The sequence below is a fragment of the Elephas maximus genome, chromosome 13 (assembly GCF_024166365.1).
Source record: "Elephas maximus indicus isolate mEleMax1 chromosome 13, mEleMax1 primary haplotype, whole genome shotgun sequence".
In the NCBI taxonomy this organism is placed as follows: Eukaryota; Metazoa; Chordata; class Mammalia; order Proboscidea; family Elephantidae; genus Elephas; species Elephas maximus.
The window spans coordinates 42,477,389-42,504,595 of record NC_064831.1 but is presented as its reverse complement, the minus strand read 5'-3'; the positions used below and the strand labels follow the sequence as shown (position 1 = coordinate 42,504,595).

Genomic DNA, 27,207 nt, shown 5'->3' with positions numbered 1-27,207 from the left:
GGATGGGAACCATCCCCGAAGCCAACTCTTCAGACATGGATTGGACTGGACAATGTGTTGGAGAGGGATGCTAGTGAGGAGTGAGCTTCTCGGATCAGGTGGACACTTGAGAATATGTTGGCATCTCCTGCCTAGAGGGGAGATGAGAGGGTGGAGGGGTTAGAAACTGATGAAATGGACATGAAAAGAGAGAGTGGAGGGAGAGAGCGGGCTGTGTGATTACGGGGAGAGTAATTGGGAGTGTGTAGCAAGGTGTATATGGGTTTTTGTGTGAGAGACTGACTTGATTTGTAAACTTTCACTTAAAACACAATAAAAATTATATATATAAAAAAAAAAAAAAGAATCAAATTGAGACCAAGTTAGTCCATGGTAACCCAACAGTGTATGGGTTACTCCAACTAAATGCATGAGGATAAATTTATTGGAACTCTCTGGGAAAGTTTTTCTGTACCTCAGCGGACAATAACAAGCAGTCACTGAGTAACAGACTGAGAACTACGAGCTCCATTTGTTCAATACCTCATGGTCATGGAAGGGCTTTTCTTCAAATATGTGGGCACAACCTTAGGGAAAAATGCAGGGAGAAAGGGAGCCTATCTAGAGAACAAGCATTTTCCAGAAGTGTGGCTTAGATTACCTTATCTAATGAAGATTTAAACAATAGTGGACTAAAACATTAAACACATGTATCTGTCTATCTCCATCACCTGTCAGTTTGTTTAACTATGGAGGCTTGCATGTTGCTGTGATGGTTGAAGCTATGCCATGGGTATTTTAAACACTATCAGGGTCATCCATGATGGGTAGGTTTCAGCAAAGGTTCCAGACTAACACATACTGGGAAGAAGGACCTGGTGATCTACTTATGACAAAACTGGCCAGTGAAAACGTTATAGATAGCAATAGTAGCATTGTCTGATATAGAGTTGAAAGATGAGCCCCTCACATTGGAAGGCACTCACAATATGACTGGGGAAGAGCTGCCTCCTCAAATTAGAGTTGACCTTCATGACATGGATGGGGTAAAGTTTTTAGGACTGTCATTGGTGATGTGGCATGACTCAAAATGAGGAGCAATAGCTGCAAATATGCATTAATAGGAATGTGGAATGTATGAAGTATGAATCAGGGAAAATTGGAAGTTGTCAAAAACGAAATGGAATGCTTGAAGATCTATATCCCAGGCATTAGTGAGCTGAAATGGACTAGTAATGACAATTTTTAAACGGACAATCATATGGTCTAATATGCTGGACATGACAAATTGAACGGAAAGGTGTCACATTCATCATGAAAAAGAACATTTCAAGGTCTATTTTGAAATACAATGCTGTCAGTGATAGGATAATATTCATCCCCAAGAAGGAAAACTAGTTAATACGACTATTGTTCAAATTTATGCATGAACCACTAATACCAAAGATGAGTAAATTGAAGATCTTTACCAACTTCTGCAGTCTGACATTAATCAAACATGCAATCAAGATGCATTGATAATTACTGGTGATTGGGATGTAAAAGCTGGATACAAAGTTAAAGGGTAGGAACTTGAAAAATATGACCCTGTTGATAGGATGTGAGAGAATGCATGATATAATTTTGTAAAACAATTGACTTACTCATTTCAAATACCTTTTCAACAACATAAATAGCAACTATACACATGGACCTCTCCAGAGAGAACACACAGGAATCAAATCAACCACATCTGTGGAGAGATGACAGAGAAGCTCAATATCATCAGTTAGAACAAGGCAAAGGGCAAACTGTGGAACTGACCATCAACTGTCCATATGCAAGTTCAAGTTGAAGCTGAAGAAAATAAAACAAGTTCACGAGAACCAAAGTATGGCCTTGAGTATATCCCATCTGAATTTAGAGACCATCTCAAGAATAGATTTGAGGAATTGAGCACCAATGACCGAAGTCCAGATGAGCTCAAGGACATCATACATGAAGAAAGCAGAAAGAGCATTAAAAAGGCAGAAAAGAATGTCAGAAGAGACTCTGAAACTTGCTCTGGAACATAGAGTAGCTAAAGCAAAGGAATAAATGAAGTAAAAGAGCAGAACAGAAGATTTCAAAGGGAGGCTCAAGAAGACAAAGTATTATAATGAAATATGCAAAGGCCTAGAGTTATAAAACCAAAAGGGAAGAACATGCTTAGAATTTATCAAGTTGAAATAACTGAAGAAAAAATTCAGACCTCGAGTTGCAATACTGAAGGATTCTATTGGCATAAAATTGAACTATGCATGAAGCATCAAAAGAAGACGGAAGGAATACAGAGTAACTGTACCAAAAAGAATTGGTCAACGTTCAAACAATTCAGGAGGTAGCATATGATGAAGAATTGATGGTACTGAAGGATGAAGCCCAAGCTGCCCTGAAGGCATTGGAGGAAAACAAGGCTCCAAAAATTGACACTATATATATATATATATATATATATATATATATATATATATATATATATATATATATATATCTCATATACATATTTTGTTATTTTTAGGTGCCATCAAGTTGGTTCCAACTCATAAAGACCCTATGCACTACGGAACAAAACACTGCCTGGTCCTGCACCATCCTTACAATCCTTGCTATGCTTGAGCTCATTGTTGCAGCCACTGTGTCAATCCACCTCGTTGAGGGTCTTCCTCTTTTCTGCTGACATTGTACCCTGCCAAGCATGATGGCCTTCTCCAAGGACTGATCCCTCCTGATAACATGTCCAAAGTATATAAGATGCAGTCTCGCCATCCTTGCCTCTAGGAGCATTCTGGCCACACTTCTTCAAAGACAGATTTGTTCGTTCTTTTGGCAGTCCATGGTATACTCAATATTCTTTGCCAAAACCACAATTCAAAGGTGTCAACTCTTCTTCCATCTTCCTTATTCATTCTCCAGCTTTCACATGCATATGATGTGATGGAAAATACCATGGCTTGGGTCAGGCACATCTTAGTCTTCAGGGTGACATCTTTGCTCTTCAACACTTTGAAGAGGTCTTTTGAAGCAGATTTACCCAATGCAATGTGTCTTTTGATTTCTTGAGTGCTGCTTCCATGGCTGTTGATTGTGGATCCAAGTAAAATGAAATTCTTGACAACTTCAATCTTTTCTCCGTTTATCATGATGTTGCTCATTGGTCCCACTGTGAGGATTTTTGTTTTCTTTGTGTTGAGGTGTAATCCATACTGAAGGCTGTGGTCTTTCATCTTCATTGGTAAGTGCTTCAAGTCCTCTTCACTTTCAGCAAGCAAGGTTGTGTCATCTGCATAACCCAGGTTGTTAATGAGTCTTCCTCCAATCCTGATGCCCCATTCTTCTTCATATAGTTCAGCTTCTCGGATTATTTGTTCAGCATACAGATTAAATAGGTATGGTGAAAGAATATAACCATGACGCACACCTTTCCTGACTTTAAACCAATCAATATCCCCTTGTTCTGTCCGAACAACTGCCTCTTGATCTGTAAATATTCCTCAGGAACATGATTAAATGCTCTGGAATTCCCATTCTTCGCAATGTTATCCATAGTTTGTTATCATCCACACACTCGAATGCCTTTACATAGTCAATAAAACACAGGTAAACATCCTTCTGGTATTCTCTGCTTTCAGCCAGAATCTATCTGACATCAGCAATGATATCCCTGGTTCCACGTTCTCTTCTGAAACTGGCCCGAATTTCTGGCACTTCCCTGTCGATATACTGCTACAGCCATTTTTGATCTTCAGCAAAATTTTGCTTGTGGGTGATATTAATGATAAAAAAATAATAATTTTTTTATCATTAATGATATTGTTCTATAATTTCCACATTCGGTTGGATCACCTTTCTTGGGAATAGGCATAAATATGGATCTCTTCCAGTCAGTTGGCCAGGAAGCTGTCTTCCATATTTCTTGGCATAGACGAGCGAGTACCTCCAGCCCTTCATCTGTTTGTTGAAACATCTCAACTGAGATTCCATCAATTCCTGGAGCCTTATTTTTCACCAGTGCCTTCAGAGCAGCTTGGACTTCTTCCTTCAGTACCACCAGTTCCTGAGCATATGCCACCTCTTGAAATGGTTGAATATCGACTAATTCTTCTTGGTATGATAACTCTGTGTATTCCTTCCATCTTCTTTTGATGCTTCCTGCATCGTTTAATATTTTCCCCATGGAATCCTTCACTATTGCAACTCGAGACTTGAATTTTTTCTTCAGTTCTTTCAGGTTGAGAAACACCAAGTGTGTTCTTCCCTTTTGGTTTTCCATCTCCAGCTCTTTGCACGTGTCATTATAATACTTTACTTTGTCTTCTCGAGAGACCCCACATGTCTGTCAGTTTGTCTTACTGTGGGGGGCTTGTGTGTTGCTGTGATGCTGGAAGCTATGCCACCAGTATACAGATACTGGCAGGGTCACCCATGGAGGACAGGTTTCAGCTGAGCTTCCACACTAAGACAGACTAGGAAGAAGGACCCGGTAGTCTACTGCTGAAAAGCATTATCCAGTGAAAACCTTATGCATAGAAACCGAACATTGTCTGATATAGTGCTGGAAGATAAGCCCACCAGGTTGGAAAGCGCTCAAAAGATGACTGGGGAAGAGCTGCCTCCTCAAAGTAGAGTCGGCCTTAATGATGTGGGTGTAGTAAAGCTTTCGGGACCTTCATTTGCTGATGTGGCACGACTCCAAATGAGAAGAAACACCTGCAAACATCCATTAATAATCAGAACCTGGAATGCACGAAGTACGAATCTAGGAAAATTGGAAATCATCAAAAATGAAATGGAACACATAAACATCAATATGCTAGGCATTAGTGAACTGAAATGGACTGGTGTTGGCCATTTTGAATTGGACTATCATATAGTCTACTATGCTGGGAATGACAACTCGAAAAGGAATGGTGTTGCATTCATCGTCAAAAAGAACATTTCAAGATCTATCTTGATGTACAACACTGTCAGTGATAGGATAATATCCATACACCTACAAGGAAGACCAGTTAATATGACTATTATTCAAATTTACGCACCAACCTCTAGGGCCAAGGATGAAGTAGATTTTTATCAGCTGCTGCAGTCTGAAATTGATCAAACATGTAATCAAGATGCATTGATAATTACTGGCGATTGGAATGCGAAAGTTGGAAACAAAGAAGAAGGATCAGTAGTTGGAAAATATGGCCTTGGTGATAGAAACAATGCCAGAGATTGAATGATAGAATTTTGCAAGACCAACATCTTCTTCATTGCAAATACCTTCCTTCACCAACATAAACGGCAACTATACACATGGACCTCACCAGAGAGAACACAAAGAAATCAAATTGACTACATCTGTGGAAAGAGACGATGGAAAAGCTCAGTATCATCAGTCAGAACAAGGCCAGGGGCCGACTGTGGAACAGACCATCAATTGCTCATATGCAAGCTCAAGCTGAAACTGAACGAAATCAGAGCAAGTCCATGAGAGCCAAAATATGATCTTGAGTATATCCCACCTGAATTTAGAGACCATCTGAAGAAAAGATTTGATGCATTGAACACTAGTGACTGAAGACCAGACGAGCTGTGGAATGACAACAAGGATATCATACATGAAGAAAGCAAGAGGTCATTGAAGAGACAGGAAAGAAAGAAAAGGCCAAGATCGATGTCAGAGGAGACTCTGAAACTTGCTCTCAAATGTTGAGCAGCTAATGCAAAAGGAAGAATTGATGAAGTAAAAGAACTGAACAGAAGATTTCAAAGTGCCGCTCGAGAAGACAAAGAAAAGTATTATAATGACATGTGCAAAGAGCTGGAGATGGAAAACCAAAATGGAAGAACAAGCTCAGCATTTCTCAAGCTGAAAGAACTGAAGGAAAAATTCAAGCCTCAAGGTGCAATAGTGAAGGATTCCATGGGGAAAATATTAAACGATGCGGGAAGCATCAAAAGAAGATGGAAGGAATATATAGAGTCATTATACCAAAAAGAATTAGTCGATATTCAACCATTTCAAGAGGTGGCATATGATCAGGAACTGGTGATACTGAAGGAAGAAGTCCAAGCTGCTCTGAACGCATTAGTGAAAAACAAAGCTCCAGGGATTGATGGAACCTCGATTGAGATGTTTCAACAAACAGATGCAGCGCTGGAGGTGCTCACTCATCTATAGCAAGAAATATGGAAGACAGCTTTCTGGCCAACTGACTGGAAGAGATCCATATTTATGCCTATTCCCAAGAAAGGTGATCCAACCGAATGTGGAAATTATAGAACAATATCATTGATATCACATGCAAGCAAAATTTTGCTGAAGATCATTCAAAAATGGCTGTAGCAGTACATCGACAGGGAACTGCCAGAAATTCAGGCCGGTTTCAGAAGAGGATGTAGAACAAGGGATATCATTGCTGATATCAGATGGATCCTGGCTGAAAGCAGAAAATACCAGAAGCATGTTTACCTGTGTTTTATTGACTATATAAAGGCATTCGACTGTGTGGATCATAACAAATTACGGATAACATTGAGTAGAATGGGAATTTCCAGAACACTTACTTGTGCTCATGAGGAACCTTTACATAGATCAAGACGCAGTTGCTCGGACAGAACAAGGGGATACTGATTGGTTTAAAGTCAAGAAAGGTGTGCGTCAGGGTTGTATTCTTTAACAATACCTATTCAATCTGTATCCTGAACAAATAATCCGAGAAGCTGCACTATATGAAGAAGAATGGGGCATCGGGACTGGAGGAAGACTCATTAACAACCTGGGTTATGCAGATGACGCAACCTTGCTTGCTGAAAGTGAAGAGGACTTGAAGCACTTACCAATGAAGATGAAAGACCACAGCCTTCAGTATGGATTACACCTCAACACAAAGAAAACAAAAATCCTCACGGTGGGACCAATGAGCAACATCATGATAAACGGAGAAAAGATTGAAGTTGTCAAGAATTTCATTTTACTTGGATCCACAATCAACAGCCACGGAAGCAGCACTCAAGAAATCAAAAGACACATTGCATTGGGTAAATCTGCTTCAAAGGACCTCTTCAAAGTGTTGAAGAGCAAAGATGTCACCCTGAAGACTAAGGTGTGCCTGACCTAAGCCATGCTTTTTTAAATCGGATCATATGCATGTGAAAGCTGGACAATGAATAAGGAAGGCAAAAGAAGAATTCACGCGTTTGAATTGTGGTGTTGGCAAAGAATATTGAATATACCATGGACTGCCAAAAGAACGAACAAATCTGTCTTAGAAGAAGTACAGCCAGAATGCTCCTAAGAGGCAAGGATGGCAAGACTCATCTTACATACTTTGGACATATTGTTGGGAGGGATGAGTCCCTGGAGAAGGACATCATGCGTGGTAGAGTACAGGGTCAGTGGAAAAGAGGAAGACCCTCAACGAGGTGGATTGACATAGTGGCTGCAACAATGAGCTTAAGCATAACAACGATTGTAAGGATGGCTCAGGACCGGACAGTGTTTCATCTTTTGTGCATAGGGTCACTATGAGTCAGAGCTGACTCGAAGGCACCTAAGAACACCACCACCACCAACGGAGATGTTTTAACAATAGGATACAACACTGAAAGCTCTCACTTGTCTATGCCAAGGAATTTGGCAGAGAGCTACCTGGCCAACCAACTACAAGAGATCCATATTTGTGCCCGTTCCAAAGAAAGGTGATCCAACGGAATGCAGGAATTATCGAATAATATCATTAATATTACATGCAAGTAAAACTATGCTGAAGGTAATTCAAAAACTGTTGCTGCAGTATATTCACAGGGAACTACCGGAAATTCAAGCTGGATTTTGAAGACTATGTGGAATGAGAGATATCATTGCTGACGTCAGATGGATTTGCAGCTGAAAGCAAATACCAGAAAGATAACTGTGTTTTATTGACGGTGAAAAGGGATTTGAGTGTGTGGATCATAGCAAATCATGGATACTATTGCAAAGAATGGGAATTCCAGAACACTTAATTGAAACAATAGAAAAAAAAAACTCTAATACTGGTATTTTCTACTGACTCCTTGCCAAAATTTATTACTCTCTTTGAGCCAGTTACAGAGTAGAGTTGATAACAACTTTGACATCAAATCCACATAAGAAAGAAGTCACATGCTAACAGTGGTTTTCTATGCTTCATTATATCATCCTCAAATGCTTCTCCAATTGACTTGTCTTCAAATCCTATAGGCCAAGTATAAATGCCACCTCTTTCAGATGGCTTCCTTATCTTCCTCAGCTGAAGGCACTATCATGCCCCACTAAACTCCCCTTGAAATTCATTTTTTCTTACAAAATTTATTGCTGTCTATTTTCTACATCATATCGTAGTTAGCGAGATCCATGTAATGTCCTCTAATCTTTCATAAAGAGGCCCTGGTGGTGGAAGGGTTAAGAGCTCAACTGTTAACTGAAAGGTTGGCAGTTGGAACTCACTAGTGGCTCCATGGGAGAAAGACCTGTTGATGTGCTGCCATAAAGATTATAGCCTAGAGAACACTATGGGGCAGTTCTACTGTCATTTGAGTTTGCTATGAGTCAAAATAAACTCAACAGCACACAACAGGAACAACAGCAATCTTTTATAAAATAACTATAAGTCAGAATTCAGGTTTGTTTCTCTCCCTTGTTCCCCCATAGCATCAAGCTAGATTCTAATGAACACTAGATAAATATCTATTCATTTCTTTCCTTTGCCAATAAACATTTATTAAGCAGTTATGCTATGCTAGGCAGGTGCCTTAGTGGCGTAGTAGTTAAGAGCTCAGCTGCCAGCCAAACGGTTGACAACTCAAAGCCACCAGTGGCTCTGAGGGAGAAAGATGCAGTAGTCTGCTTCTGCAAAGACTTACAGCCTTGGAAACCCTATGGGGCAGTTCTACTCCATGCTGCAGGGTCGCTATGAGTCAAAATCGACACGATGGCAACAGGTTTTTTACTGGTATATTCCAGGCAAGGAGGGTATAAACAACTTAGTATCACCTTTAAAGGAACTCAAAGTCTTAAGGGGAAGTCAAGTGAATAAATACAATGGAATATGGTAAGTGTTGTGAAAAGAGTATCAGAGTATGGGGACATAAGGGAAAAGTGCTCAACTGAGGGCTTAAAAAAATCAGGGTAAACTACATGGATGGTTTGAGGAATTAGGTAAAGAAGAGAGAGGATGGAATCCCCCAGGCCAACGGAGCATCAAGAATGAAAAATGTGGGAAAATAAGGATATGACAAGTCAGAGAGCAGCAAGCAGCTTATAAACTATAATGGTTAACATAACATAAACAGATAAAAGCAGAGCTGCCGTGCTTGAATTGGGGTTGGGAAACACAGGCCCTACTCACTCTCTGACCTTACTTTTCCTCTATGGATTTCCTAAAGTGCTTTCTGAGAACTCAATTTGAAAAACCTCATGAGGCATTTTTGTTGGTTGTTGCTCCTTGGATAAAAGGGAATTGCTTTCAGAGAAGAAAGTAGAGAGATAAGAAGAGTTAAGATAGTGTAGAAGCCTAAAGCGCAGGCTCCAAAAAACCAAAACCTGTCACCCTGGAGTTGATTTCCACTCATAGCAACCCTATGAGTAGAACTGACAGAGTAGAACTGCCCCATAGGGTTTCCAAGGAGTGGCTGGTGGATTTGAACTGCCAACCTTTTGGGTAGCAACCAAGCTTTTAAGCTCAATTTAAATAACATACATAAGTCATATTAAATATGTTCTAAGCAGGGAATGACATGATCATATTTTAATTTTAGAAAGATTACTAGATTGTCATAGTAGAGAATTGAATGGAAGGTGACAGCTTGATAAGGAAATCACTATGTTTAGAGGTTTGCTTTTTTTTTTTAAAAAATATTCTGGGAGGAGGGGTGGGGAAGAGCCTAAACCAATAAAGAAGTAGCTGATTAGGAAAGGGAACGTGGATTCCAAACCAAGTTGGGAAATGCAATTAACTGGTGCTTTTTAGTGGTAGTATTGGGATTAGATGTGATATTAGAGTTGAAATAACACAAGACAAAAATCTTGGGTTACACCCAACAAATTACGGACCACTAAACTATCTGGAAAAAAAGGAGGAGGAATTTTAGGCAAAGATGATGAGTTTAGTTTTAATCATGTATATTTCTGAGGTACCTTATGATATTCAGAAAGCAGTTGAACATGTGGGTCTGGAACCTGGGAGAGGTATTGAGGTTACAAAAGTATATTTGGCAGTAATTAGCAATGGTCGAAGTCACAGAAGTGCATGAAGTCAATAAAAGAAAGTATAGAGTAAGAAGAGGAGAGCTGAGGAATCAACCCTATGCACAGAGAAATGTAAGGAGACGAGAAGTTCAACGGAAAAGCACAGGTCATGATGGGAGAAGCAACAGAAAGGATACACTGAGGGAACTGTCTCAACTGGTGTTTCTGAAGTTGACAGATCACTGGGTTAAGAGATGGCTTTATTTTTTTTAAAGATGGGGATGCATGAGCATATTTAAATGCAAAAGGAACATACTCAGAAAAAATACATAAAAAACAAGGAATTGAATATTAAGGAAAAGGGAGGTGACTGATGGTGGAATGTCTTTGAGAAATTTAGACGATGCAATCCACTCTAATTAGAGGAAGGGAGGCAGTGACTACAAAAGGTCACATAACCTGAAAAGTAAGGGACAGAAATAAAAATGTTCTCCCAATGGCCTCGTTTTTTTTTTTTTTCTGTGAAGATAAAACTTATTTTATGAACTCACAATAGGTAAATATTTCTCAAAAGAGACTTCATAAGCACAGATCATAAAGGGAAAGATTAATAAATACTAATACATTAAAATAAAAATGTTCTGTGGACAAAGATACAGCAAAAAGTGAGGGAAGAAAATACATACTGATAAAATATATTTATAACAGAGAAGATTCTAGTTTCCACTTAGGATATAGAAATCTGTAAAGAGTATCGCTCCCACCCTTACTACTAGAAAAAGCTGAATGATATACAAAATCAAGCACTGAGCTGAGTTTTCACAGCAACCAAGTAGTCTGAAATCTAAGGAAAGACAAATGCCTCCTTAGAGCAGAGGATGGGAGGAAGAGACGTTAGGACCCAAACAAGTTGGTAATAAGAATTCGGCCAAAATATTGAATGAATTACCAAGAATTGGGCTAGCATGAGAGCATAAAGTTTTTGAGTACAAAAATGCTAGTTTGTACCCATTAACAAGTTCTTCTCCATAGATTCACCAGCTGTCTCTGAGAAGTGTTGGGAGCAAAGTGGGAATCTGGAGAAAGCATCCCTTGGTGACCTAGGTCTGCATGAGGGGAGCAGTAGCCATTGCAGGAAAAGTACGAAGCACCACTGAGATCCTCTTCCCTACAGAAGAGAAATTGGAAGCTGCTGGGGGAAGGGCTTGGGAGGAAGGGCAGTAGACCCTGTTGCCAACAGGACACAGACAAAAACCCTTTGCAATTAGGGAAAAAAAGGAGGGGAAGAAAACTTTTTTAGGACCAGTCCAGTAGAGACCCTCTACTGCTAGAAGGACCTGATCACTAAGAATTTACCACCTTGAAGATCCAGGATCACAAAGCTTACCTGTATTAGTTTCCCAACAAAGTACTGCAAACTGGATGGCTTAAAACAATAGAAATTCATACTTTCACAGTTCTGGAGGCTACAAGTCCCAGATCAAGGTGTCGGCAAGATAATGCTCTCTCCAAAACCTCCAGAAGACAATCTTTCCTAACCTCTTCTAGCTTCTCGTAGCTCCAGGCACTCCTTGGCTTGTGACTGCATAACTCTAATCTTTGCTCGCATCTTCATATTCATTCTTCCCTCTGTGTCTGTGTCTATGTCTCTTCTTTTCTAATAAGGACACAAGTCATATTGTGTTAGGACTCATTGTAAATTGAATTGATTCCCCCCAAAAAATGTGTCAATTTGGTTAGGTCATGATTCCCAGTATTGCGTGGTTGTCCTCCATTTTGTGATTTTCCTCTGTGTGGTATAAATCATAATCTCTGCCTGTGGCTAAAGAGGATTAGAGTGGAACGTAATGCACTCCGGTCACATTCCTGATCCAATGTAAAGGGAGTTTCCCTGGGGTGTGGCCTGCCCCACCTTTTATCTTACAAGAGACGAAAGGAAAGGGAAGCAAGCAGAGAATGGAGGACCTCATACCACCAAGAAGCAGTGCCGGGAGAAAAGTGCATCCTTTTGACGTGGGGTTCCTGCTCGGAAAAGCTTCTAGTCCACGGGAGGATTAATGACAAAGACCTTACTCCAGAGCCGACAGAGAGAGAAAGCCTTCCCCTGGAGCTGACGTCCTGAATTTGAACTTCTAGCCTACTAGACTGTGAGAAAATAAATTTCTCTTTGTTAAAGCCATTCACTCATAGTATTTCTGTTACAGCAGCACTAGATGACTAAGACAGGATTTGGTACCGAGAGAGTAGGGTGCTGCTCTCACACATACCTAAAATGTGGAAGCGGTTTTGAAACTGCGAATGCGGTTTTGAATCTGTGAATGCATAGAAGACTCAGAAGGAAGTGAGGAGAACTGTTAACACTGGAGAAGGTGCAGATGGTGAGAAACAGCAGCAGAGGACCAGCAGCAGCTGCAGCAGCAGCAGAAAACTGGCAGCAGCAGAACAAGGAGACCAGCGTCAGACAGTGCTGGGGCCCACACACAGAGCAAGAGAGCCAAGTGCCTGTGCACAAGAGGATTCCTGACAGAGTTGGGTAGCTCCAGGCACTTATCAGTGGAGCTACTGAGCTTTGGGACATTTGCTCCAGCAGGGCAGATGTGGGTGTGAGGCCCAAGGGCCAAGAAGACAAGGAACACAGGAAGCCAAGTTGTCTCAGTGTCTAAAGGTATGGCCAGGATCTCTAGGATTTTAAGGGGTGGAGCCATAGCCTCTGGCATTTCTAAGGGTGGAGTTGCCATTCAAATGGACTAGAAGAATGGTGCGTCTAAAGCCGAGGGAGCAGAGTTGCTATCCCAGTGTACCTGGAAGGTGGAGCTGATGCCCAGGGCTGAGGGGCCTCCATTCAGAATCCAGAGAGTGTGGCCAATACCTACAGTCTGGAGGGCAGGGCTATTGCGTAAATGGTCTCAGAGAACAGAGGATTATTTTCAAAGCTTTGAGGGCTAATGTAATGTGTTCTGCTGATTTGCTTGGTACCTCTTATCTCTTCTTTCCCTCCAGTTTCTCGCATTTTTAATGGAAATGTCTATCTTGTGACTGTTCTGCCATTGTACCTTTGGAAGCAGATAACTTGTATTCTAGGTTTCACGGATGAAGAAGAATTTTTAGATTTTGGACTTGAAGTTGATTTAAGACTTTTGCTATGATACGATGAGGTGAATGTGTCTTACATGTAGCAAGGACATGAATTTTTGGGGGCCAAAGAGTGGAATGTCATGGATTGAACTGTGTCCCCTCCCCACAAATATGTGTGAATTTAGTTAGGCCATGATTCCCAGTATTGTGTAGTTGTCCTCCATTTTGTGATTTTCCTGTGTGTTATAAATCATAATCTCTGCCCGTGGTTAAAGAGGATTAGAGCGGGACGTAATACTCTTGCTAAGGTCACATCTCTGATCCAATGTAAAGGGCGTTTCCCTGGGGTGTGGCCTGCACCACCTTTTATCTTACAAGATATAAAAGGACAGGGAAGCAAGCAGAGTGGGGGACCTCATACCACCAAGAAAGTAGTGCTAGGAGCAGAGCGTGTGCTTTGGACCTAGGATTCCTGCAAGGAGAAGCTCCTAGTCCAGGGGAAGATTGATGACAAGGGCCTCCCTCCACAGCCGACAGAGAGAGAGAAAGCCTTCCCCTGGAGCTGACACCCCGAATTTGGACTTCTAGCTGACTAGACTGTGAGAAAAAAAAATTTCTCTTTGTTAAAGCCATCTACTTGCGGTATTTCTGTAATAGTAACACTAGATGACTAAGACATGTTCCTAGCCTCTTCTAGCTCCTGGTAGCTCCAGAAACTCCTTGGCTTGTGACTGCATAGCTCTAATCTCTGCTCCCATCTTCATATGCATTCTTCTCTCTGTGTCTATGTCTCTTCTCTTCTAATAAGGACACCAGTCATACTGGATTAGGACTTGCCCTATATGACCTTAACTCATGTTGATTACATCTGTAAAGGCCCTATTTCCAGATAAGGTTATATTCATAGCTTCTGGCCATTAGAACTTCAATGTATCTTTCGAGGGGAAATAAGTGAACCCATACCACTGCTATAATGAAAGCTGAAATAGAACAATAGAGACAGCCTCTGCCTCCTTTCACCAGACCAGCAAGCACCAAGAAATTAGTAGCAGCAGGGAGGGGGAAGGGAACATAAAAGCAGGAACCTACAAACATGCCAAAGCCCAACAAGCAAAACAAAACCAAAAAGCACCCAAATACACCATTTTCCAACTACTGAGAGCAAAAGATGAAGCAAAAATCTTGAGGACAACCAGAGCAAAAAGGCAAATTACATGTAGAGTACCAAAGAAAAGAATTACAGTTGAATTCCTGTTAGAAACTGTGGAAGCCAGAAGGCAATGGAGCAACATCTTTAAAGTGGTGAAAGAGAAAAAAGCCTGTCAACCCGGAATCTATGCAAAGCAAAAATAACTTCCAAAATTTATGGCAAAATAATAACTTTCTTTCATACTAAAATTTATAAAATTTATTATTAGCAGACCTGCAATGCAAGAAATGTTAAAGTTCTTCAAGAATGAGATACCTGAGACAAACTTGGATATACACAAATGAAGAGCACTGTAAGTGGTATAAGGGAAAGCAAATGTTAAAATCATTTTTTTTTTTTTGCTTTTAATTACTATAAAAGATAATTGTCTAGGGTAGAAGTTGGCAAACTTTTTTTCTGTTAAGAACCAGATTATATATATTCAGACTGTGTGGTCCATACAGTCTTGGTCACAACTACTCAACTCTGCTGTTATAGTGTGAAAGCAACCATAAACAAAATTAAAAAAAAAAACAAAGCCCTTTGCCATCGAGTAGATTCCAACTCATAGAGAACCTATAGGACAGGGTAGAACTGATCCATAGGGTTTCCAAAGAGCCCCTGGTGGATTCAAACTTTTTACTAGCAGCTATAGCTCTTAATGACTACACCACCAGGGTTTCCAAAAGCAACCACATACAATACATAAACAAATGGGCATGACTGTGTTGCAATGAAACTTTATTTGCAAAAATAGCTGGTAGGCTGGATTTGGTCTGCAGGTTGATGGTTGCCAATTCCTAGTCTACAGCAAAAATAGTAACAATGCATGGTGTGCTCATAGCATATAAAAAAGAGCAATGACATTTCAACAATAGCAAAGGGATGAGAGGAAGGAATGGTGAATATGTTGTATAGCTCTCATACTAAAAGTGTGCTACCCCACTTTGGAACAAGAGAAAATCACTTTGGTGAGTGGTGTCTGGGGTCTTGAACACTAGCAAGTGGCCATCTAAGATGCATCCACTGGTCTCAACCCACTTGGAGCTAAGGAGAATGAAGAACATCAAAGACACAAGGAAATTAGGAGTCCAAGAGACAGAAAGGATCACATAAATCAGAGACTACATCAGCCTGAGATCAGAACAACTAGGTGGTGCCTGGCTATAACCGATGACTGCCCTGACAGGGAATACAACAGAGAATCCCTGATGGAGCAGGTAAGCAGTGGGATGAAGACCTCAAATTCTCATAAAAAACCAGACTTAATGGTCTGACTGAGACTGGAGGGTCCCTGGAGGGCATGGTCCCCAGATCTTCTGTTAGCCTAAGACTGGAACCATTCCCAAAGCCAACTCTTCAGACAGGGATTGGACTGGAGTATAAGATAGAAAATGATACCAGCGAGGAGTGAGCTTCTTGGCTCAAGTAGACACAAGAGCTACGTGGGCAGCTCCTGTCTGGAGGGGAGGAGAGAAGGCAGAGGGGGACAGAATCTGGCTGAACGGACATGGGAAATACAGGGTGGAGAGGAGTGTGCTATCTCATTAGGGGGAGAGCAACTAAACTAGGAGTACATAGCAAAGTATATATAAATTTTTGCATGAGAGACTAACTTGATTTGTAAACTTTCACTTAAAGCACAATAAAATTTTTTTTTAAAGTGTGCTACACAATTACACCACTAAAAATATCATATCATTTGAAAGTAGACTTAAATTAATAGAAAGGTTATCTGGCAGAAACCCTGGTGGTGTAGTGGTAAGTGCTATGGCTGTTAACCAAAAGGTCAGCAGTTCAAATCCACCAGGCACTCCTTGGAACTCTGTGGGGCAGTTCTACTCTGTCCTATAGGGTTACTGTGAGTCAGAATCAACTCAACGGCAACCGGTACGGGTATGGTAGTGTCTAGGGTAACCACTAATACATTTTTTTTAAAAAAAGTATATCAATAATGGAGATAAAATGGAATAACAAAAAATATAATTCATCTAAAAGTAGAGGAAAAATAACTAAATCAGATGGAACAAATAGAAAGAAACTAGCTAGATGTTTGTTTTCAATCCAATCACATTAATAATTATATGTAAATCTAAATAGTCTAAACACACCAATTAAAAATGATTAACAGCTTTGTCTTTTAACATATAAGAAAGCAAAAGCAGACTGTATGCTTTACAGCTATATTTAAATATAATGACATAGGTTAAATATAAAAGAATGGAAAATATATACAATGAAAACATTAATCAAAAGAAAGCAGAAATGGATATATTAGTATCAGACAAAAGAGATTTAGAATCAAGGAATATTACCAGAGACATTCTATAATGATAAAACAATTAATTCACCTAGAATACATAACAATCCTAACAAGTCTAACCTAACAATAAAGCTTCGTAATAGATAAAGAAAAGGTGGTAAGAACTGAAATGAGAAATAGATAAATCTACAATTATGCTTAGAGACTTCAACACTCCTCTGTCAGTAGTTGATAGAACAAGTAGAAAATCGACTATACGGAAGACCTAAATGACATCATCAACAACTTGACCTAATTGACATTTATGAAACAATTCACTCAACCATAGCAAATTCATACTTTCATTCAAAAAAAAAAGTAAAATGCAATGGAACATTCATTAAGATAGGTTGTATACTAAGTCATAAAACAAACCTTAACAAATTTAAAACAACTGAAGTCATGCCAAGTACACTTTCTGACCGTAACAAAATTAAATGAGAAGCCAATAACAGAAAGATATGTGGAAAAATTAAATAATACTTGAATAGTCCATCAATCAAAAAAGAAGTCACAAGGAAAATTTTATATATATATATATAAATATATATATATATATAAATTCAATCAAAATGGAATCACTAGTGCTTTTATAGATGGTTTTATGGGTGTGGAATATGCATTCCCCAATATCCAAATAAACCAACAAAATGTTGGGCCTTTTGCCTAGTTTTGGGAGTAGGCAGCAACAGCAACATATTCTTGGTTGCTTGTGGAATGTCACAGGTAGCTTCTGCTCAAGTTATTTCCCAGAATTTCACCATTTGGGCAGGGCCCTGGATTTTTGCTGGATTTATTAACCCACCTCCGTTGGACATGTGGGCCACCACTGTTTTCAAATCAACACTAGCCTGTTCTTCTGTGTTCAATATTAACATAATATCCTCAATGTGATGTATCATTGAACATGAGACCTGCACCAAGTTTAATTCTCTTCTAACCAAACTCTGACAATAAGCCAATGAATTCAAGTAATCCTGTGGCAACATGGTGAAAGTAAATGGGATCATTCCCACATGAAAGCAAACTGCAGCTGGTTCTTTTCCAAGATTGGGATCAAGAAAAGGGTATTTGCAAGCTCAGTCACAAAATAAAGGTCTCCTTTGCCCTTTTTTTTGCCCTGCTGTGTTCTTTGCACCATTGATACCATGTCTGGAACAGCTGAAGTCACAGGTGGCACTACTTTATTTAGGCCTCCATTGTATACTGTCAGCCTCCGTGACCCATCTTTCATTTCCATGGGCCATATGGGCTGCTATGGAAAGAATTTTTTGGCACCAAGACTCCATCCTTTCACATGTCTTTAATCAAAGCAGTGATCTCCTTTTGTCCACTAGGTATTCTATATTGTTTCAAATTAACAACCAGAGTGGGTTCAGAAATTCTAATGGTTCCCACTTAGCATATCCAATCAATACTGGCCTATGGGCAGACTTACATGCTGTCAGTTTTACTAATCAGGTAGAGGCAGGATTACTCAATTAGACATAATACCCACACCAATAAATATTCAGGTAAGAGAGATGCAACTACTTCATACAAGATCAGTTTAAATCTTCCAAGTTTCGTTCAAACTTTCACTTTAGTCCCATCAACTGCTGCCTCCCCGTATTCCCCCAGTCTAACCTTAGGCCCCTTCGAGATTTTATTGACAGGTTTTGGGATTACAGTGCATTGGGCTCCTGTGTTCAGGAGCCCCCAATAGGTCTCTTTCCCACCCCCAGGCCATTTCACTGATACATGTGCATATGGCCTCGGGTCCCCTGTTGGGGGCTGAACCAGAAGACCCTGGCCCCCTTGTAAATCTTTACCTTGATTGACTAGCTGAGCCTCTGCTTCAAAAGGTCTCAGGTGGGACTTCCCAAATTCTTCCTGACTGGGGTAAACAGAATGGACTTGTTTAGGCCTCTTTGATGTTGGAAAGCACTCTGGGAATTTAAAGGGCACATTAGAATAGGACATATTGATGCCCATCAGAAGAACCTCCCTTCCTGGATTGGAAGGTAATTGGAATCAGCAAGTGGACCTGTTGTTATGCCCACTTGAGGTGGCTAAATTGGGTCCATGAAATAAATGGACATGGAGGTGCTGCAGCAATGCAGAGATAGACTGAATCTAGACACATCCCTCTTGCACCCTCTGAGGCACAAAATGGCAATAAGGACTGCTCTGTCTGCCAGCAAGAAAGACAGAGGTTGCAGATAGCTATGGGGCAGATTCCCTGGGGGGAAGGCCTTGCACATAGCTGGCAAGTTGATTATATTGGACAATGACATTGGTCACACCAGGTGGCTACAAATGGGTCCTCACAGTAATAGATACTTACTCTGGTCCTGGCTTTGCATGAGCCCTGGTTGCTCAGTGTTTAAAGTGCTCAGCTGCTGACCAAAAGGTCGGGGGCTCAAACCTACTACGGGTTCTGCAGGAGAAAGATGTGGCAGTCTGCTTCTGTAAAGATTTTCAACTTTGGAAACCCTCTGGGGCAGTTCTATTCTGTCCTTTAGGGTCTCTATCAGCTGGAATTGACTTGCCAGCATGGTTTTTTTTGGGGGGGGGAGGGGATTTTGCATATCCCTTGACAGGTACAAATGCCAAAAACACTAGTAAGGGATTGGAACAAAAGATACTGTACCAATTTGGGCCACTGAGTTATATTTCATCACATCAAGGAACACACTTCACAGCCCACAGGGTGCAGCAGTGGGCCAAGAAGCATCATATTAAATGGACAGACCATGTTGTACACCACCCTCAGAGCAATGGTTTGATGGAGCATTGGAATGGGAAATTGAAATATTTGTTACCTAAATGGGAGAAATAAAGCCATGAAGCGCTGACTCACACACCTTCATGAGAATGTGCTCACACTTAACATGTGGGGCGCAAAGAGGGGATCACCACGAGACTGATTCCTACACTCCTCTGGGGAACCTGGGGAAAAGGGGCTGGAAGATGATGCGGGTGCCACTGTTCAGTTCTTGCCACATTACCTAAAATTGTTTTTTCCTGCCGAATGCTGCAACCCATGGATTAGGGATTCAGCTGCAGGTGTTGGAAGCAGGGGTGATCCCTAAGCAACAGACTAACTATATCCCTAAACCTGTACACCAGAATTACCAAGGTCCTGATGGAATGGGAAAATAAGCGTGTGGCAAAATACGCATTGAAAATAAATACTGCCATATTGCCTAGTGGTCAAGATAGCCCACTAGTGTTTTATGTATGTAACCCTACCTGACATGGATGGGAGTGAACCGAAGGGGAGGCACTTACTAGACAGGTTTTGTAACCAGCAATCTGGACTGGCACAGAAGCTAAACCTGATATCCCTTCCCAAGGTGAAAAAGTTTGGGTAAAAATGAATGAAAAATGGAAGGAGAAATAACAGCCAAAGGTAAAGGAAGGAATAAATGGGTTATGCAGTGGGGGAAATCTCATACTATGCTGATACCTTGAGAGAAACTCAGCAAAGGAATAATATCTTAGTTAAATTTTATCAGAGGCCAGAGAGAGTGAAGCCGAGATGACTTCTGGAGTACTTAACTGGATCAGATTGATACCTGTAACAGACCTGAACGGCTGGTACTTAAGTAACCTCACCCTGAGGTCTCTTTGCGCTACTGAAGGACTAATACTAATGACTGTTTTAGACTGGTAAAATGATTGGGGAGGGGAGTTGACCCTTCAAGTATGAACTGGCCAATATCTAGAAGAGCCAAGGGGTGGCCTGCAGCGCAATGAATTACTTAATATGGCCTTCTAGCCATAGTCTTTGTAATTACCACCAAATGATTAAGTGGGACTATGCAAATGAGGTGCTTGTGGCCCACCAAGGGAATTGGATAGCTTGCTAATAATGTAAGTAAGGTGTATGGCACCCTCCTGGGAGTGGGGCCATGCAAATAAGGGACCCTAATGAAGGGACTGGTCAGTTCTGCAGTCCCATTAGGCTTAAAGGGAGACACAGAGAGGTACATAAAGGAGGTGCAACATGGAAGACAGCAAGAGACAGTGGCACAACAGTAGCAAGAGCGATAGTGGCCAGGAACCAGGAGACCTGCACGAGGCAGCTTCAGTGGGGCTTGCCAACCTAGGGATCTAAGAGTTAGTTATAACACTTGCTTGAGAAGGCCCCCATCAGGGCCCTGCAGCACAAGGCCCCCAGCAGAGGCCAGCAGCAGAGGGCAAGAAGAAGCTGTCCTGACCAAGGAACCACATCCTGAGTTGTTCCTGTTACTTCCAAGTTGATCCCCAGTTATACCCCTTTACTTCCCCAAGAAAACACTTAACTCTAGTACAGTTCATGAGTTCTGTGTACATTGCAGTGAATTACTGAACCCAAAGATGGGAGGGAGAGTACTGAGGGGAGGGGCAGTAGTTGATGTTAGAGATGATGGAGTGGTACAGCAATTTGGAAAAGCTGAACATTTGGGACATCTTTAACCTCAGCCTCATAGGAACCAGCTTTGTGCTGACTCTTACGAAAGAAAGTATTCATTTACCAAGAAATATTTTAAGAGTCTCAACTTCATTAGTAATCAGGGAAATGTGAGTTGAAACCAAATGAGGCATAATTACATAACAATAAACAAAAAAAGCTTCAAAAAAAGTCAAACACTTATCAAGATTTAGAACAATTACTTTCATACAATGCTGGTTGTAAAACACAATAGAAAATGATTTGGTAACATCAAGCAAAGTTGAAAAGGCATATATACTTTATGTTCAGCAATTTGATGTGTAAGTATATATTCTAGAGAAACTCTTGAAGGTATATAGAAGAGGAGAATTACAAGAATGTTTATAACTGTAGAGTAAAGAATTAGCCTTCTCCAAAGATAGACCTGGCTTCTGTCCTCATCAACTGGACAGTGATTTCTAGAAAGAGTGCCTTTGTTTACTTTAGGGCCTTGGGCCATACCAAACAGTTTAACAATGTGATTTATGAGGAAGGCTTTGGGCCATGTAGTATATACTCTACCTCTAGAGGAGCTGGAGGCTAAAGGTCAGCAACACAAGCAGTCAACTATGTCTATGTGATCAAGCCCAATAAAAACTCTGGACATAAGGCTTGGGTAAGCTTTCCTGGTTGACAATGTTCCATGTGTATTACCACTCATTTCCAGGAAAGTAGCACTACCCACAACTCCACTAGAAAGGGCAACCAGAAGCTCCATACTTAGACTGTCCCTGGATTCTGTCCTATGTGCTTTTTTCCGTGGTTGATTTTCGTCTGTATCCTTTAGCTATAATAAATCACTATCATGAGTTCTAGGAGTTTTCAGTGAGGTCTGTGAATCCTTATAAAATATTAAAACTAAGGGTAGTGTTGGGGACCCAGAAACTTGCAGTTGGTGCCAGAAATGAGGGTGGTCTTGTGAATTGTTCCCTACCCTTTGCAGTTAGTGTCAGAAGTAAGGGGACCATGTACCCCCTAATACTGGAATAATAAATTCACTTGAAATAACAGGGTAACTGTACATCAATAAGAAAATAGATATATATATTGTGGTATATTCATTCTACATAGCAGTGGAGGTGAATAAATCTTAGTTCCACGTATTAACATAGATAAACTATATAAAGTATTGAGAAAAAGAGAGAGTTGAAGGCTGGCGGGGGGCAGAAGAGAGAGGGAAGGAGGAAGGAAGAGAGCAAAGAGAGTTGTTAGCGCACTTATAAAAAATTGTAAAACATGAAAAATTGTATAGTTCTATATCACTTGGGGCATATAACACATGAAATACCATTACAGGTACATGATAAACTCTAAAATCAGAATAGTTTTAATATCTAGGAGGTAGGAAGGACATGAGGGAATGCCATCAGGGAGGGGACCACAGGGGCTCTCAACTGTATTGGGACTGTTTTATTTCATAAACTTGATAATACATACAATATGTCTCCTGTGTTTTTCTTTATATCTTTTGATATGCTCTACATCTTCAAAATGAATTCAATTAACTAAAAAAAGGCAGTCTTGTATTCAGAGGAAATGCAAAAGAAGTGGGGCAGTAGGTTTGAGAAGAAAGAAGGAGCTTTTAGCTAGCCTTTATGAGGACTGGGCAAGGAACACAGGCGCATATGTGAGCAGCTGTAAGGGTTCAGCTGGGCCTGGAGATCACAGATTTAAGAGGGTTTCAGTCTGTCTAGCTATGCAGCTTTCTCCAGAAGCATTCAACAGCCTGGTGGAGAAAAAGAAACTTTAGCTGACACAGTGTTGGGTGAATGAATGAACAAATGCGTTGGTGATACAGCTAATGTAATGAGAGGAAAAGGGTGAAGCCAAGAATATAATACCAATAAATTAACTGAAGTAGACTAAGGCCTCTAGGCTTGGTTAGGAGGTCATTAAAGATAAAAAGACATAACATATTGGGAAATGAATGAAGGATTTCATTTTAAGCGATGAGAAGTTTCAGGATACAGGCATGTAGTAAATGGGTAGCTGAAATGGAGTGGTGTTCACTGTCAATGGAGGCAATAAATCAAACTATGCATCAAGAATGTTAAATGGGTTTTCCCATGGGAAAATCACCCAGGATAGAAAATCACCTAGGTGCCAAAGGAAGATTATGTGCCTGGTGGAAAAATCTGAACAGACCAGAAATTTGGTCAAAGAGCATGATAGGAACAGGTAAAGGTATAGTATAGTCAGGCATCTGTAATCTTAAATGAAGCCTTAACATTTTAGGGGTCCTCTTTTAATTCTAGGAAAATAGGAACCCTGCTTCCAGGCTCTGTGGTACATGGACAGTACATTAGAGTAGTCATCAGGGAAGCAGGTACTCTCAGGAGAATGCTAGGTTTCCATTCAGACAAAGAGACAAACTGGAACATTCTATGAAGAGTTGGGAGGTGGAGACTTTGTTTTTCATAGAAACAGAGGATCAAGGGGGATATTATGTAAAAATTTAAAAGTGATAAGGGCAGAGGGAGATTGAGCCATGGCCACCTAAGCCCATAGCAAAAGAGGGGTGATGAAGTGGGCAAGGATAGATGACAAGAGGTACTTGTGGTTTTGATGGATGGACAGGATGACAGGGATGCGAAACATGGTGGGATTAACTGAACTTGGGTTCTAAATAGGCCTCCAGTTAAAGATGTTTCCTGGCCTGTGCAGACTGAGTTCCAGGCAGGAAGCATTGAAAGCTTGAAGCTACTATCCATCTGTGGCTTTAGTTTCTATTTACAAAGAGTCATTTGATATGAAGCACTAAATGTTACTATTTCCTACCCATCTCAAAAGGGGTAGGAAAAGAAAAAGGATAGCAAGTCTCTTTTATGCTGCTGGTGTTGCCTTTCAGTAGATATACCACTCGACTTAAGCAGTTCTTGTCAGTGCTTCAAACATTCTGAAGCCTAGACATCACTCTAGTAAACCAGATATAATGTATGACGCCAAATCACTTATACACCTTCTGAACACCTGGAATCTGTAAGGTGGAGTGTGATGGGCAGAGCTTCTAACTTAGTAAGACCTAAGGATCATCTTAATGTTCTGTCATACCATAAAGAAGTGAAAACAGGGATATGATCCTAATGGAAATTTGCTTCTGCCTGCTCTGCTCCTTTCACCTCATTGCAAAATCAGACTACTTCGAAGGCTACCATCACTGTAGGACAAATATGCTCAGAATTCTAAAACCAGCCCTCAATTTTCAGAAAAAAGTAATTTATTTTGATTTTGTATCATTCAAAAGTAATAGTAAAATAATAATAATTTTTTTTTTTAAAGTTTCAGGAAAAAGGTCCCATTTGGGGAAAACAGCATGGATTGGCAAATTGGATATTCTACCTGAAAGTAAGTAGTCATGCATGTATTTAAAGTCAAAGGCACTGTTGGCTGCTCAAGAGGTCCCCTGACCAGGCAGGGGATAACTCCCATCAGAGCAGTGGATGAGTGTATGTGAGGCAATGTTTTTGTCCAGCAAAACCAACTGTCTCAAGAGACAACTGAATTCTCCAGGCCATCAGTATGGCTTTGCTACCAACATTAAATTCAGTTGGGACCTGCTTTGTCACAGAGGAATAAAGATGAGAGATGTCAGGGTTCCAGTCTGATCAGAAGTCCAGCTGCAGGGACTCAGCATTGAATAATCCAGCAACTCCTCCCTCGTGTTCACCAGGAGGAAGCAGCACTGATATGAGACAGATATAGAAGACCTATAAATTTAGCAAGACCAAAAAATCAATGATTTTTTAAGGCTTTGTCACTCAAAATGCGATCCCTGGATCAGCAGCATCTGCACCACCTGGGTGCTTGTCAGAAATGCAGAACAGTGGGCCACACTCAGATCTACTAAATTAGAATCTGCATTTTAGCACAGGAGATTCCCATGTACATTCAAGCTTGAGAAGCACCACCAAGCATCACCAAGATTCCAAGCACATAATTGAGAGAGGGAATTCCACCAGGTAAAAAGCCAGTATCAGCTGAAGCCTCACGTCATTTAGCCAGACTTTGTAAGAGGGATGCCAGGAGCTATCATGGGTTCCAGCCTGGACCATGCTTTTTCTAGCCTTTGGCTCATGTCTTACCCTCAGCACCTTGAGTCTGCCCAGGATCTCATAATCTGGGTTCTCTGCCTGGAGTCTTTAACAACCGTCCACAAGTTGCCCTGTTTGTGATGGACTCTGTCATTGACCAGTCCTAAACCAACCTAGATTCTGTCTCCAGCTTTTACTCCCTTTCACCTTTGCTCTTTCCAGCCTCAGCTCTGATGCCTCCCTTTTGAAAATCCACTCTGTTCCTGAAAGAGTCAGATCAAGGTACCTGTGGGTCTAAATAGAGCCAGTTCATGGTATGAAAAACTTTGGAAGATGTTGGAGCTTGGCGAGGACAGTTATATGTCAGCGTACAAAAAAAATTAGTCATCAAAAGCAAGATTGTTTTGCTGTCATTGCTAGGTGCCATTGAGTCAGTTCCAAATCATAGTGACCCTATGCATAAAAGAACAAAATACTGCCCAATCTTGGACCAGCCCCACCATTCTGTTATGCTTGAACTCATTCTTGCAGACACTGTGTCAATCCATTCCATTGAGAGTGTTCCTCTTTTTCACTGACCCTCTATTTTACCAAGCATGATGCCCTTCTCCACGGACTGGTCCTTCCTGATAACATATTCAAAGTGTGTGAGACGAAGTCTCACCATCTGTGCTTCTGAGGAACTTTCTCGCTGTACTTCTTCCAAGGCATATATATTCATTCTTCTGGCAGTCCATGGTATATTCAATATTGTTTGCCAACACCATAATTCAAACGCATCAAATCTTTGTGGTATTCTTTATTCATGGCCCAGATTTCACATGCATATGAGGTGATTGAAAACATAATGGCTTGGGTTAGGCGTACTTAGTCCTTAAAGTGACCTCTTTGCTTTACAACACGTTAAAGAGATCTTGTGCAGCAGATTTGCCTGATGCAATGCATCCTTTGATTTATTGACTGTTGCTTCCATGGACATTGATTTTGGGCCCAAGTAAAATGAAATCCTTGACAACTTCAATATTTTCTCCATTTACCATTATGTTGTTTATTGGTCCAGTTGTGAGGATATTTGCTTTCTTTATGTTAAGGTGTAACCCATACTGAAGCCTGCAGGTCTTTCATCTTCATCAGTAAGTGCTTCAAGTCCTCTTTACTTTCAGCAAGCAAGGTTGTTTCACCTGCATATTGAAGGTTGTTAGTGAGTCTTCCTCCAATCCTGATGCCATGTTTTCATATAGTTCAGCTTCTCTGATTATTTGCTCAGCATGCAGATTGAATAAGTATGGTGAAAAAATACATCCTTGATGCACACCTTTCCTAATTTTAAACCATGCAGTATTCCCTTGTTCTGTTCGAACAACTGCCTCTTGAACTATGTACAGGTTCCTCATGAGCACAATTAAGTGTTCTAAAACTCCCATTCTTTGTAATGTTATCCATAATCTGTCATGATTCACACAGTCAAGTGCCTTTGCATAGTCAATAAAACACAGGTAAACATCTTTCTGGTATTCTCTGCTTTCAGCCAAGATCCACCTGACTTTAGCAATGATATCCTTTGTTCCACACCCTCTTCTGAATCTGGCTTGAATTTCTGGTAGTTCCTTGTCAATGTTCTGCTGCAACAGCTTTTGAATAATCTTCAGCAAAATTTTACTTGTGGGTGATTTTAATGATATTGTTCAGTAATTTCCACATGCCGTTGGATCGCCTTTCTTTGGAATGAGCACAAATACAGATCTCTTCCAGTTGGTTGGCCAGGTAGCTGTCTTCCAAATTTCTTGGCATACGTGAGTGAGCACTTCCAGTGCTGCATTCATTTGTTGAAACATCTCAATTGATATTGCATCAAATCCTGGAGCCTTCTTTTTCACCAGTTCCTTCAGTGCAGCTTGGATTTCTTCCTTCAGTACCATTGGTTCTTGATCATATGCTACTTCCTGAAGTGGTTGAACA

The 27,207-nt window shown here is 40.7% G+C and overlaps 1 protein-coding gene and 1 pseudogene across 17 annotated transcripts in view; one reads left to right on the top strand and one right to left on the bottom strand.

The window, feature by feature from the left end:
- Positions 1-27,207, bottom strand: part of INPP4B (inositol polyphosphate-4-phosphatase type II B) — a 976,853-nt gene that overhangs the window by 480,231 nt on the left and 469,415 nt on the right. Inside the window, exon 1 of one of the 17 annotated variants that reach the window (XM_049905350.1) lies at positions 18,570-18,712. The exons of the other annotated variants lie outside the window; for them this stretch is intronic. The gene's annotated coding sequence lies outside the window, so the exon portion shown is untranslated. Of the gene's footprint in view, positions 1-18,569; positions 18,713-27,207 lie in introns of those variants that run through there. 17 annotated transcript variants of the gene reach the window in all.
- LOC126057333 (histone H3.3A-like) overlaps positions 20,282-27,207 on the top strand; it is an 88,173-nt pseudogene continuing 81,247 nt past the window's right edge.